The sequence below is a fragment of the Macrobrachium nipponense genome, chromosome 41 (genome assembly GCF_015104395.2).
Source record: "Macrobrachium nipponense isolate FS-2020 chromosome 41, ASM1510439v2, whole genome shotgun sequence".
Taxonomy (NCBI): Eukaryota; Metazoa; Arthropoda; class Malacostraca; order Decapoda; family Palaemonidae; genus Macrobrachium; species Macrobrachium nipponense.
In genome coordinates this window covers 49,100,957-49,115,078 of record NC_061102.1, presented here as the reverse complement: position 1 = coordinate 49,115,078, position 14,122 = coordinate 49,100,957, and the positions used below count along the sequence as shown (strand labels likewise).

The 14,122-nt window shown below is 45.1% G+C and overlaps 1 protein-coding gene across 1 annotated transcript in view; it reads right to left on the bottom strand.

Annotated features, from left to right (window-relative positions):
- LOC135212750 (uncharacterized) overlaps nt 1–14,122 on the bottom strand; it is a 74,953-nt gene that overhangs the window by 30,136 nt on the left and 30,695 nt on the right. The gene's annotated exons all lie outside the window — the stretch shown is intronic.

Here is a 14,122-nt window from a genome sequence, read left to right as displayed (position 1 = left end):
TGACGACGGCCAACCCTCTTCGCTGACACGTCGCTGCAATAGTAAATAATCAGGATCCTTCTCTGCTTCCCCCCTCATGGTAGCCCAGTCCATAGTAATGACGTCATCCACCAGCGATGACGTCATGGAGGCAATACAAACTTCGTTCATAAGTTCCTCCTCTTCTTCGTCTTTGACGGTAGTTTCACTGCGAATCACTGGGTATCTTGATAACGTATCGGCTGCCGAATTCTTCTTCCCCGGCAAATATCTTATGGTAAAACTATATTGCATAGTTTTCTCCTTCAACCTTAGTAGTCTCGGGTTTGCAATGTCTTTTAGGCTCCTATCCCCAAAGAGTTTTACCAAAGGTCTATGGTCCGTGATTAAAATGAAATTCGGGCATCCCAATAAAAACAATCTCGATTTCCTAAGGCACCATACTACTGCAGCCGCTTCCCCCTCAATGACGGCATAGCCGGCCTCCGCCTCCGTCAGGTGCCTGCTGCCACATAATGCCAGTTTCCATCCCCCCTTACAACAAAAAGGGGCATTGAGATCCTCGCAATTGCAATATTGTTGCAATATAACAAATCCCATTCCTTCTCTGCATCTGCACCAATCGGTAACAACAGCAGTGCCTTGTCTTATCATAATATGTCAGTCCGTCGCCCAACATCTTGCAAATGCTGTCCCGGGCTGCAACAAAACTGTTTTGAAGGCGTTGGTCCCAATAAACTTTCCGATGGGGGGAGATTTCTTGAGAAGATCCCTGAATGGTTCCATTACCGGTGCTACAGCCACGAAAGGTGCAATTTGGTTCACAAGTCCAAACCAAGATCTTATATCCGTGATAGTTGGGCTTGCAGGCATGGGGAAGTTCTTAATGGCACTCATACGCTCATTAGAAGGTCTATAATTATCCCAATCAAGTTCGTACCCCACAAACTCTACCTGTCTTTGACAAAATCGGAATTTATCCGGATTCAGCGTAATACCATTATCTCCACATAATTGCAAAAATCATAAGTATGCCAAAAGGCTCCCTCAACACTGTCGTCATATAACAACACGTCATCTATGCACTTGTACTTTCTGTGTACATCAATAATAACGTCATCGAACCTTTTCGTGTATGCATCGGGGGCCGCGCAATGACCCATAGGTGTTCGACAATACTGGTATCATCCCCCATGGTGTAATAAACGTTGTCAACTGTCGGCTCTCCTCATCTAATGGCACCTGGTGGAATCCGGCATAGGCATCAACTACAGTCTTATATGTACGAAGTGGCACACCCGAGACCATGTCAAAAGGAGCACATGTGTGATGCGTTTCTCGTTTGCAATTCTTATTCAGCTCTTGATAGTCCACGGTCCTCCGTGGTTTACCATTTTTCTTTGCTACCACTACCATCCTTGCACACCAGTCCGTAGCTGTACCAGCAGGGACCTCCCTAATTACTCCTAATTTGACATCTTCGTCGAGCTGAGCCTTAACATCGGCCTCCCAATGCTTAGGAACTGGTATAGGTGTATGACACGCATAGGGGATGGCACCTTCCCTCAGGTGAATGTGGTGAGGGGCTCCTTTCATCATCGGCAGAGGGTTTCTTGAAACGTTGAACGTAGTCTTCGCAAAACGTTGCAGTAGCCAGTCCCTCAGCCTAGGGACATTCTCCTCCGTGGCAGCGTATGGCATCTCGCGCTGACGACCACCACCCCCTACCCGTGTGAGAACGTTTTTCTTCAGGCGTTTGGCGGGGGTTAGTCGACGACAGAGGGTTTCCGAGTGACGTCATTCACGGTAGCGACAGTATGATGGGGAAACTTTGTATGCACTAGACCTAGTGATTTACACACTCCTAAAGACATATAAAAACGGGTAGCACCTTGCACAACGATAACACTAGTGCTCACTGATTATCACCCAATTCTATTAGCATATCAACAGACCCATATATTCTCAATGACTTCTCCCCTGCGTGATTTACAATGACATTACACCGAGAGAGATTAGGTACCTTCAAACCCAATTTTGGTAACAAATCTACCCCTACTATACACACTTCTGCCCCAGTGTCTGGAACAGCCTCAACGACGACACACTCACATGAAAACTCATGCTTAACCTTTATTTTCACCATCGGCAGTTTCCCCACTGCCGCACATAGGCCTACCTGGCGATTGTCCGCAGGTGGATAGGCAACAGTGCATGACGTAACAGACGCGTCCACAATAGGCGCCGTTTTGGCGGGCTGTTGCCCCCCTTGACAACAGAATTTAGCAAAGTGCCCCACAATACCACACTGAAAACAATTAACATTATCAGCAGGACATTTTCCCTGCCAATGAGAACGACCACCACACTTTTACACCTGGTATCTGACTTACTGTTACGGCCATAGGTTTTCAAGCTACTACGGCCACGGCCGTGTCCCTTGTCACTATTATTAGACCTATAGCTAGCAAATAATTTTACTTTCACCTTCTAACCCACTTTCAACTAGGCCTAAGCCTATCTCATCCCCTTTTACCAAACTAGCTACGTTTGCCCTTCCACGAGCGCTAATACTATCCTTTTCTGCAGATTCATAAATTTCACATTTACGTAACAATTTCTGCACAGTATTGAAAACCTCATGATCCTGTAGGATCTCTTGCTTAAGTCCCACATTGCTTAAACCACTTGTTATCCGCTGAACTAACACAAAATCATTCAGATCAGCTCGACAATGGGGACACTTAAACCCACAATCTAAGGCCAATTGTTGGCACCTATGCACAAAAGATTTCGCGGTTTCTTGATCGCCTTGTTGCGCTGAGAAAAACTTGTCCCATGCCACTGCCTTATTCACAGACTTCGTCGTGATCTCCTCCAGTCTGTCGAATGCCTCAGAGGTCGTTAATGAGTTCCACTGAACCTCTGAGTGCGTTGCATCTATAGTCATCCTTAACTTCTCATCGCAGTTTAACCGGATACTGATAAGTGCATTCTCTCCTGAGACGTTTCCTAAGGCCAGCCAATCACTCATAGAGCGACACCATTCTCGAAAACTGCTTTGTGTCATCTCATAGCTACACTTCTCAGGGCACATCGCCCTAACACCTGCCGAGGCTGAACCATGTGGTCTTCCTTGTGCCATGAGGCCAACCAAAGCCTGTAACAAGTCCTGTCCCTCGTGGTGCCGGCGTGCCGGTGTTGCATTCCTGCTTGCAGTGCCCCTGGGGGAACGTCTTGCTGTGCCCATGGGTGTGTTGTGATGGCCTCGTCTCAGCATCTTGTAGGTCCTGCTTTGGAACGAGAATCACTGCGCCATGTAAGCAGGTTGAGACATACTCAGGACCAGTTGATTCCTTTAATGTACATGAGTTGATTACAGATCAAGGGATGAGCGGGAACTGACTTGTCTTTTCCCGAACCCCGTGCAAAGAGATACACATAACAGGGAAAACATATCGTACCTCAAATGGAACATTCCTACAGATGTTGTCTGTGGAACTTCCTCCTTCATCTAAGTTGAGTACTCCAATTTGTGTTTTCGTAACTCATACAGTTATGGTGCATCCCATTTTTGCCTTCGGCCCCTTAGAAAATGTATTGAGGGCACCGTTGGCTTATCCTAGGGTTGCCAGATTTCAAGATAAGCAATCCGGGACATTCTGAAAATCTCTCTAATACATAGATATCCCCAGATAAACGTATTTTAATTTTAATAGGATATAAAGAAAAAAAAAATTTGTTAAACTAATAGTTATGCAAATTACAATAAAGAAACTGAAGAAACGTAAATTAATCCAGAAAATTTGTTATCATTACAAATATTAAGATACCAAAGTATCTTTTTCATATGGAAAACTGAAGATAAATGAAAATAAGAAAATTGTATGCACAGAAATAATGAAAATTAAACTTTTTTATTTTATTTATATTTCTCAGATGATTTTGCTTTCTTTAGAAGTTCCATATTTCCTAATACCTGCCAGTAAAATTCTTTGCAATGACAATTTATGTTCCACTTACACTGTAAAATAGCCTCTATAGTTGACACATCCAATTTATTCCTCTCGTCAGTCACTGAGCACTCATCAGAAAAGACACGCTCAACATTTGCATTATGCGCAGGTATACTAAACAAATATTGACACAAAATTAATATCTCAGAATACTGCTGTAGGATAGAAAGCCATTTTTCATGACACAGCTTGGTCATCCATTCTTCAGGTTTACTCTGCATTTGTTTATCGAGGAGTATTTTAAATGTTGACCACTGACAGAAAAGGATGTTGTCGTCAATGTTTACACCTTTGTTTTTTAACACTAGACAAAACGATTGTATTTGTTCCCATGCTGGAAGTGTATCTAATAACATCCATGAAAAGATATCAAAACTTTCTAACGATGAAGCCCATTTCTTAAGATAGTCATGGCAAGTGACGTAGTAGTTATCCACCTCAAGTAGATTTTTTTCATCTCTTGAGATGTGATTTCATCATCTTTAAGGCACCGTTTAACACTAAAGAGGAATAAACTTTTCATCCATTCTTGCCTTTATTAAAGCAACTATTTCTTTTAAACAGCCAAGCACTTCAATAATGCTGTTATCTCTCTTTTCAATCTTCATAATCCTGCTGCTAAATACATACTACTCAAGACTGTGAACAAAATATAGGTAGGCTTCGCTCAGTGGATTGTTAAAAAAATCTAAAAGAATTTGAGGAGCTTTTTCTTCAGAAGCAAGGAAAGATTTCAGTGCTTAAAATAATTTTAGGATTCTCTCAACTGCCCTCATCAAAGAAAGCCAACGAGTTTTAGAGTGAGAGAGAACTGATGCGTATTGGACACCAACAAAGTCGCAGAATTCTTTCAGTTTCTCAGTTCGAACAGTGTAAATACTAAAGTATGAAAACACTTTAACAACGATTACTTCAACATCAATAGACTAGACATTGGCAGCGGTATGTGCAGCATTGTGGAGAATATGGGCTGGGCATCCTACACCTTCCATCGAGTCATTCATGCTTTCCTTGACTTTCGAAAATACATTATTTGTGCCTTTACGTAAACGTCCACCAAATTAGTATTAGTGTTATCGCCACCAAAAGCTACACATTTTTTAACATCCAGTCCTAATTCGATGAGGCTCTCTCTGCAGAAGTTTGAAATTGTTTCCGAGGTCTCATTTGGAAGGGATTTTACTCGCAATAATTTTATCTGCAAGCCATTCTTCCGTGAAAAATATTGTACAATCAACGGAAATATTTTCTCAGCATTATGGTTACTTGTACCTGTAGATATGCTATAAAAAGAAGAATTATTTATATCTTTAACAACTTCGGCAATGCTATGTGGAGCCAGAACGTTTTTAATTATTGCAGAACATTTTGTCCTAGCACTAGAAAATTTGCTTGCAATTTTGGAATCAGGAAATACTGTTGGCAGTAGTACATTCGTGCAATCATTTGAACTGAATGACTGATGATGGCAAACAGTATGAAAGGCCATGGCAACTTCTGCTGCTATTATCTTAGTTTCTTCATGTGTTTTTTTTTATCAAGAAATTTGTTATTTTATCATCTTTTGAAGTGGAAGAAACGTTTTGTTTGTGCTTTGTGGTTTCTATGTGCCTATTGATATCATTCTTCCCACCATGTTCAATAGTGAATTGCAATGGCATAATCGACAGTTTGCTTCATAACAATTCCTGCCTTGTTTGATAAATGTCCACTCGCTGGAATATTCATCTCGAAACTTACATTTACGTTTTGACATCTTGTTTTAAAGATGAAAAAGGTAGGCCGTAGCAAACAGTAACGACACACACACTTGCATGAGAGGCTAATACTACTGATGCAGGAGTGCAACTCGCCACACACCGGACCGCAGCCAAGCAACCGAACAAGTTGCAAACGCGATTGACTGCGTCAGTCGTCACGTAACTTTTAGCAGCATCGTTGATTCGTTGGGTTATTCAAATTATATTTTCATCAATATAATTTCAACTGAAAACCATTACTTAATTTATTTTATAATGTAATGATCTTTAATTGATTTATTCATTTATTATTAGTCTATTTCATTATTTACTTTTTTTTTTATGATGAACGAAATCCGGGACAAAAGGCCGTCCCGGGAGGATCTATCCGGGACTCAGGACAAAATGATCAAATTCGGGACATGTCCCGCGAAATCGGGACGTCTGGTAACCCTAGCTTATCCACCATTTTGGGAGCATCATCAGAGAGTGTGTGGTTCTGTCACACATTATTTCCCTTCTAATTTTAAATTATGTCAATTTTATATGTGCATTACAGTCATCAGTGATGTATTTTCATATTACGTGCTTAATTATTAACTGATTGAGTTAGGATTGGTTCGGAGGAAGGCCTAACGTGCTCATGACGTCCTCCGGGGTTTTAAAGAAAGGTTGATTAGTTTATATTTTAGCCTCTGGCCACCCCCCCCAGTTTCTCAAGAGCGTGTTCGTGCCTATCTCTACGTAATTTTATCATATTGTATATGTAAAATTGTTAGGCTACTAGTAGCCTATCGCATTTATCACTGGAGAGGAGAGAGTCCTCTCTCTCTCTCTCTCCCAGTGTGAGACATGCATGAGTTATTGTTTAATACGAACCAGATAGATTCTTGATTTATGCCACGTTGATGATTTTCATATCACTGAGAGGTTGGAAGAGTTGCTTCACTCCCTGGCTTAACCAACCAAGCCTAGGCTAGGTTTTGGAAGGTAGGCTAGGTGTCCCTACCCTTGTGCCGTTTATGCCTCTCCCCCTGTCTGCGCTACAATGCAAGCAGGGAGGATATCAAGGAGAGAGAGCCTCTCTCTCTCTCTTATCATATTGTTGGACCTATCCTCCCTACCAGTCTAGATCGAAAAATTCGAATTTAGTAGGTTTGGTCGAGGGCCACCGTCCACACCATGATGCCCTTGGAGGTTATTAGGCCTACCTGTCCGGTTCTGTAGTGATCTCGGAAGGTTAAGCTAGATCCATACTGGGTATTCTCCCTTCGTCTTATATTCCTTTGCAACTCCTCCATGATGCCTCATTATTAATTTTATATATTATTATTATATATTGTCTATTGTATTGCTATACATTAAATGGTCTGGTATGTTTATCATCTTGGCCTAGCCTCCTTTAGTACAACCTTTAGTAGTAGGCCATGTCCTCCCGGTTGAGAGCGATCACCTATTGGTGGCTGTATCAATCACGACGGGCCATAGGCCCAGTCGGCCTACTACCCCTGCAGTAGTAGGCTACACAGCCTTCAATAGGTGTCCATCTCTGATCGGTTTGGTGGCCAGACAATCACGACCGACCACCACACATACCACCTACCCATCCCCCCCTTCCCCCACTTCCTAGGTCGGCTCTGCTGGACGCTTATAACTCACAGTTCTAGTAGTCTTATCGATGAACGACCGCTCGAGTTTTTCACTTAAGTGGGGAAGAGAGGGGTGGGAGCAGAGGGGTGACTGGTAATATATGTAATCCCTTATGTCTCCGAGTGAATAGCTCTGCCGGCCTTACAGCGGTCTAGTATCGCACCAGCCGACGGACATCGCTCTGGATTGTACATTTATACAGCTCCGCCGCTCAGTGGTCTCTCCCTCCAGTTGTCCTCCCTCGGCTACGGATTCGGGCTAGGAGTTATGCTCCCCCCACTAGAGGCGTGCAGGTTCAGATAGAGGAATTACCTTCCCGTGATCCGCCACTTCAGCCCATTCCGCCGGCATTACTTATGACAATGAGAGATGAGACTTTGAGTAGGCTAAGCTTTGGGAACTATACTGTGGATATCTCCGGACCTTTAAGGTACCGACGGATTGTGACTCACCCTCACATCCACTGCCGGAGTGTTGCACTAAGTTGCCGCAGCTCAGTTTCCATCCTTGTGTCGTTCCCCACTCCGGTGGGGACGGTGGATAGGTCAGGTACTCGACTATGATAATGCGTAGCCTTCTGTTTCAGCCGACCGTAATAGAGATTAGGTCCTTCCTCTTCTCCAGTCCGGCGGATCTCAGATCCCACATACTGGACATACGTCTAACTTCCAAGGACGGAATCGGGAGCAGGCAAATACACCCAAAGAATTTCTTTATTCATTCAGTGAGTTGAAATCATTAGTGAGTAAGTCTTGAACCAATATCTAGGTTAAGGTGCATGCTCTCGTCAGAGTTAACTCTGGCCCCTTGGGCTGAGACTCATAAGAGATTTCAACTTACAGATGGTCCGTTGCCAGGCGGAAGGGTGCTCCGCTTCCCTCGGCAAGCCCTACGGCCATGTAGTCTGCCGCTCGCACGAATTGCACTGTGCAACTCAAGCGCTACATGGTCTGGCATCCGGATGCGTGCACCGTCTGCTACGAGATGGTGTCTCTTCTCACTGATAAGCAGGTAAGTATTTTGCTGCATCATTGACTTGAAATTTCTGTTATAATAACTTTAGAAGTTCATCATAGATACTATTCCCCGAGTGGAATGTTAATTCGATTTCCTCTCAGACAGGCTGCCTCGGATGCCCGGCATGAGGCAAGGGTGTCGCTGAGAGGATGGGTCTTTGGATTTGGGAAGAATGAGCCGGCGGGACAGCCATACGTCCTGAATGCAGGATTGTGCTCCCTTCTGTACAAGAGGGCCACAGCTACGACGGCTGTTCCGGCGCACATTGCCGCCCCCATCATAGAAGCCATCCGCATGACGACAATGCCCATCCCGGATGATCAGGAGGACTTGATGGCGGAAGAGGTGGCGGCCATCAGCCTTCACCTGGAACCAATGGCCACTGAGGAGGAGGTAGGTGGGGAGATAAGTGAGGCAGGTAGTCTCCTAAGCCCTACTCCTTCTTCTTCCTCTTCTTTCCTGGGCTTCTCTAAGCCCACCCCTACTTGGGAAGGATTGCTTTCGGTCATTCCCAAGGTTAAATCGGTAAGACCGAAATCCCTTCCAAAGGGATCAAAACCGACTCCGTCAGTGGCGACTGGCTCGTCGTCGGCCCCACAGCCGTCGACTTCTACCGCCAAGTCACCTGCTGCCAAGGATTCTCCCCCTCCTAAGGGGTCGAGAGCTAAATCCGCCAAACCCAAGGTGAATGTGTCCGGATTTGACCAAGAGGCCTTCGCTAACCTTCTAATGACGAAGGTTAGGGATGTGGTTGACGAGAGGCTTGAGTCGATACGACTCGCCTCGGGCTCAGATACCTCCAGCCAGGCAATAACGTCTCTGACCGAGAGGATCAGGCCCCTGGAGGAGATATTGGCTGGCTTTCTCCACTCCGGGACCCCGGCGCTATCTATGCCAGTGCCGGATGTGTCAAAGCTACCGCCATTTGACAATAACAACCAGTGGCGGCTAGCACTGCATGCCCCATTCTCAGATGGGAAGTTGACAATAGAAGGGTGCGAAACCCGTCCGCTGGAGGACTTTGAGCTCTTCCCGCCGGGTCTCCAATTCCCATTCCCTGGTTTTGTCAGACTAGTAGAACATGCACTGGTCAGAGTAGACAAGGTCCCGAAGGGGACAGTGATCTTCCCTAGGGACCAAGCTCAAGCTGTTTGGGTTCGCACCCTCTCCGACTGGGGTTGCGTTAATACTAAACTAACGCCACATAAAGGTAGCTTTACCATGTTTGTGACTCCAAATGGAGTTCCGTCGCCCAGTACATCTAAGGTGGCGGAAATAACTTTGCAAGCGGTGGAGGAGGATAAGCCCCAACCAGTGCTAAAAGAGACAGAGGTTACCTCTCTACTCTTCCCCACAGGTATGGAGTTTTGGAACGATGCTCCGGCTACGTTTACAGCAGGTAAACGTGACCCGGATTGCGCTTCCACCCTATTCTCCGAGAAGCTACCTAGAATTCCGGACCACTTGGTCAAAGCGGAATTCGAGACAAGGACCAGACTAGGAAGATCTATCAACTCCGTCACTGCGGCGGAGTTGGTAGCATCAATATACACCGACGAACAGTTGTTCCGGGTTCTGACGATTCCGGACCACTTGGTCAAAGCAGAATTCAAGACAAGGACCAGACTAGGAAGATCTATCAACTCCGTCACTGCAGCGGAGTTGGTAGCATCAATATACACTGACGAACAGTTGTTCCGGGTTCTGACGAAAGCTCTGCAACAGACTTTCCAAACGGACCTGTATGACTTCGTGATGGCGAGACGAGCATGCCGGAAGCACGTCCTGGTGGGTGCCTCTATAAGCCACGAGCCTAATAGGCTCATAAAGTCATCAATATGGGGAGAAAATTTATTCCCGAAAGACGAAGTCAACAACGTCTTTCATGAGGCATCCAGAGCCAACCAGATTCTTCGGGTCCGTTGGGGACTCCCTTTTAAACAGAAGTTTGAGGGCCCCGGACACCAAACCAGACCCAAGAAGAGGCCAAGGAGATTTAATCCTTACCAGGCATCCCGTCCTCAGGTGGTCGTGCAAGCGGTTCCGGTATCCCAGGTCAGTAAGCCTTCAACATCTAAGGCTCAACCGCAGCAACAGTTTGTCTTAGTACAAACTCCACCGGCTCAACAGCCATCAACCTCCACAGCCATAATGACCTCCCCAGCCTTCAACATCGCCTATGAAGCCCGGGATCTATTTCGCAGCTACAATAGGCGTGCCAGAAGTAGCAGGGCCAGAGGTGGCTCCTGGCTACAAGGCGGACAAAGGGGTAGAGGCTTTCGCGAAGGTAGAGGTAGCAGACCTGCAGCCAACCAGTGAGAGCCCGCAGATGGGAGGGAGATTATATCTCTTCCGGGACCAATGGACCTTCAGTCCATGGGCCCACAGTATAGTCTCAAAAGGTCTGGGGTGGAAATGGGAGAAGGGCCCCCTCCGCCAATCAGTTTTTATCAGATGCCAACGGCGGACCTTATAGACTATACTAAAGATCTCCTGCAGAAGAAGGCTATAAAGAATCAAGGACGTCTGTTCAGTTTCCCAAAGAAGGACTCGGACAAAAGAAGAGTGATTCTGGACTTGTCCCGTCTCAACTTATACATTCATTGCGACAGGTTTCGCATGCTGACCGTCTCATAGGTGCGGACCTTACTTCCACGTGGGGCCGTCACCACCTCTATTGATCTTACAGACGTTTACTATCATGTTCCAATAGCAAGGAACTTCTCTCCATACCTAGGCTTCAAGCTAGGAAAGCAGGCTTACTCATTCAGAGTCATGCCGTTCGGGCTCAATATCGCGCCCAGGATATTCACCAAACTAGGAGAGATAGTTCAAGAACTAAGAACTCAAGGGGTAATGTTAGTAGCCTATCTAGACGACTGGCTCATTTGGGCAGCCAGCGTCGATGAGTGCCACAAATCAACAGCCAAGGTGATAAAATTCTTGGAATTTCTGGGTTTCCAGATAAACAAGGAAAAATCTCGGCTCGTTCCGGCTTCCCGCTTCCAATGGCTGGGAATCCAATGGGACCTAAACAAACACAAGCTATCTCTTCCACCCAAGAAGGTCAAGGAGATAGCAGCGGCTACGAAACAGTTCCTCAAGAACAAAAAGGCTTCTCGGCGTACCAAAGAGAGAATCCTAGGTTCGCTACAGTTTGCGTCGGTGACGGACGTCCTATTGAAAGCCAGATTGAAGGATATCAATTGAGTCTGGAGGAAGAGAGCCAACATCAATCTCAGGGACAAGATCTCGATAATTCCACCCATTTTGAAAAAAAGGCTCCGTCCATGGACGGAATGCCAGAACCTGGCCAAGTCAGTACCACTGCAATTCCCTCCGCCGTCTCTAACCATCCACACGAACGCATCTCTGAGCGGCTGGGGAGGATATTCGCAATACAAAAAAGTACATGGAACGTGGTCGGATATGTTCCGCCAGTTCCACATCAATATTCTAGAAGCGATGGCAGTTTTCCTGACTCTAAAGCGACTGTCTCCGGCCAGAAACAGTCATATAAGGCTAGTCTTGGACAGTTTAGTAGTAGTCCACTGCATAAACAGAGGAGGCTCCAGGTCAAGCAAACTAAATCACGTATTGATTGCGATATTTTTGTTGGCAGTGAAGAATCATTGGCACCTGTCAGCAACTCACCTGGCAGGAGCAAAGAATGTTATCGCAGACACACTTTTCAGGACAACTTCGCTGGAATCGGAGTGGTCCCTGGACAGGAAGTCATTTTGGTGGATTTGCAATCAAATCCCAGACCTTCAAGTAGACCTATTCGCCATGGAATCCAATCACAAACTACCATGTTACGTGGCACCCAACCTGGACCCTCTAGCTTATGCCACAGATGGGATGTCCATAGATTGGAACAATTGGCAGAAGATTTACTTATTTCCACCGGTGAATCTTCTGATGAAGGTCCTGCACAAGCTAAGATCTTTCACAGGACAAGTAGCATTAGTGGCACCCAACTGGCCAAAGAGCAACTGGTTTCCGCTTCTTCTAGAACTGAATCTCCAGCCCAAACGGATCCCCCGTCCAGAACTGACACAGGTAGTACAAACTCAAACTGTGTCAGCTTCCTCAAGAATTCTGAGTGCCCTAACTTTATGGACTTCAAGAAGTTTGCGGCCCAAAGGGACACTAGTATTGATCCACTAAACATCTTATTCATAGAATCAGATAAAAGAGAATCAACGCTCAGGCAATATGATTCAGCAGTAAAGAAGTTGGCCATTTTTCTAAAAGATTCGGCTGCTCATAAGATGACCACAAATCTGGCAATTTCGTTCTTTAGAACTCTATTTGAAAAAGGCCTAGCCGCTAGTACCATTATTACATTCAAATCGGCCTTAAGGAAGATTTTTCAGATTGGCTTTAATATTAAATTGTCAGATTCATATTTCTCTTCTATTCCAAGAGCATGTGCCCGTCTGAGACCAATAGACCGCCCTCATACGGTCTCTTGGTTTTTGAATGATGTACTTAAATTAGCCTCAGACACTAATAATGAGTCATGCTCATATACAACACTTCTTAGAAAGACCTTATTCTTAATGGCCCTGGCCTCAGGTGCCAGAATATCTGAACTCTCGGCTCTCTCTAGAAATCCAGGTCATGTTGAATTCCTCCCGTCAGGTGAAGTATTACTATCCCCAGATCGGAAGTTCTTGGCTAAGAACGAGGACCCACAAAACTGATGGGCTCCATGGAAAATTATTCCTCAGAAACAGGACACATCATTGTGTCCTGTCGTTACCCTTAAATCCTTTTTAGCCAGGACTTCCGAAAAATCTTCAGGCCCCCTTTTCATTAGAGAGAAAGGTGGTGCGATTTCTCTTAAAGGTATTAGACAACAAATACTCTACTTTATTAAACAGGCCAACCCGGATTCATGAAGTCCCACACGTCCATGACATCCGAGCAGTGGCTACCTCCATTAACTATTTTCACAATATGAATTTCGAAGACCTGAAGAAGTATACGGGTTGGAAATCTCCAACAGTATTTAAACACCACTATCTCAAAAACTTAAGAGGCCCTTAAATTCCCAACAGTGGCTGTTGGGAGCATAGTCTCCCCGGAATGACCGAGTCTTATCAACTCCTTCCCTTAGCCCCCTTTTTGTCATTTCTTTCCCTTAATACGCTCTCCTTCCTACCTGCCTCGCTCGTATTCCCTACCAAGCTTCTCTCTTCCGGGCCGGGCTGGTTTGTTTGCCATCCCGCCACCGGAACATGTACATAGTGTTGAGATCATATTGGTTTTACGGACCTGTCTGTACATACCCTTTTATATTGCTTCAGATACCATGCTTTTATATTGTCTTATTATATTATCTTATTATTGCTAGTTTTAAGCCATAGTTTAAATTCTAGTGTAATTAGTAAATAAGTAAATTTCCTGCCTTATTACAGTGCATTAAATTTATTCTTTAAGTGAACCTTGGGTTTCATTAACCCCTTTTATATACTTGTTTGGTATCTGTTAAGCTTGGATGGGAATTCTCTTTTCACCGGCAGACACAGGTCGAACCCAGAAAAGGGATTTTGACAAAAGAAAAATCTATTTCTGGGGGAAGACCTGTGTTGCCCGGTGAACCCATCCCTTCTTCTTTCCCCACCCTTAACCAGTCCAAGCTTGGGTGTCTATTCCAGGAATGAAGATGGTGCGCGGGTAGTAGTAGTAGTAGTAGCGAGAGCGAGAGGAAGG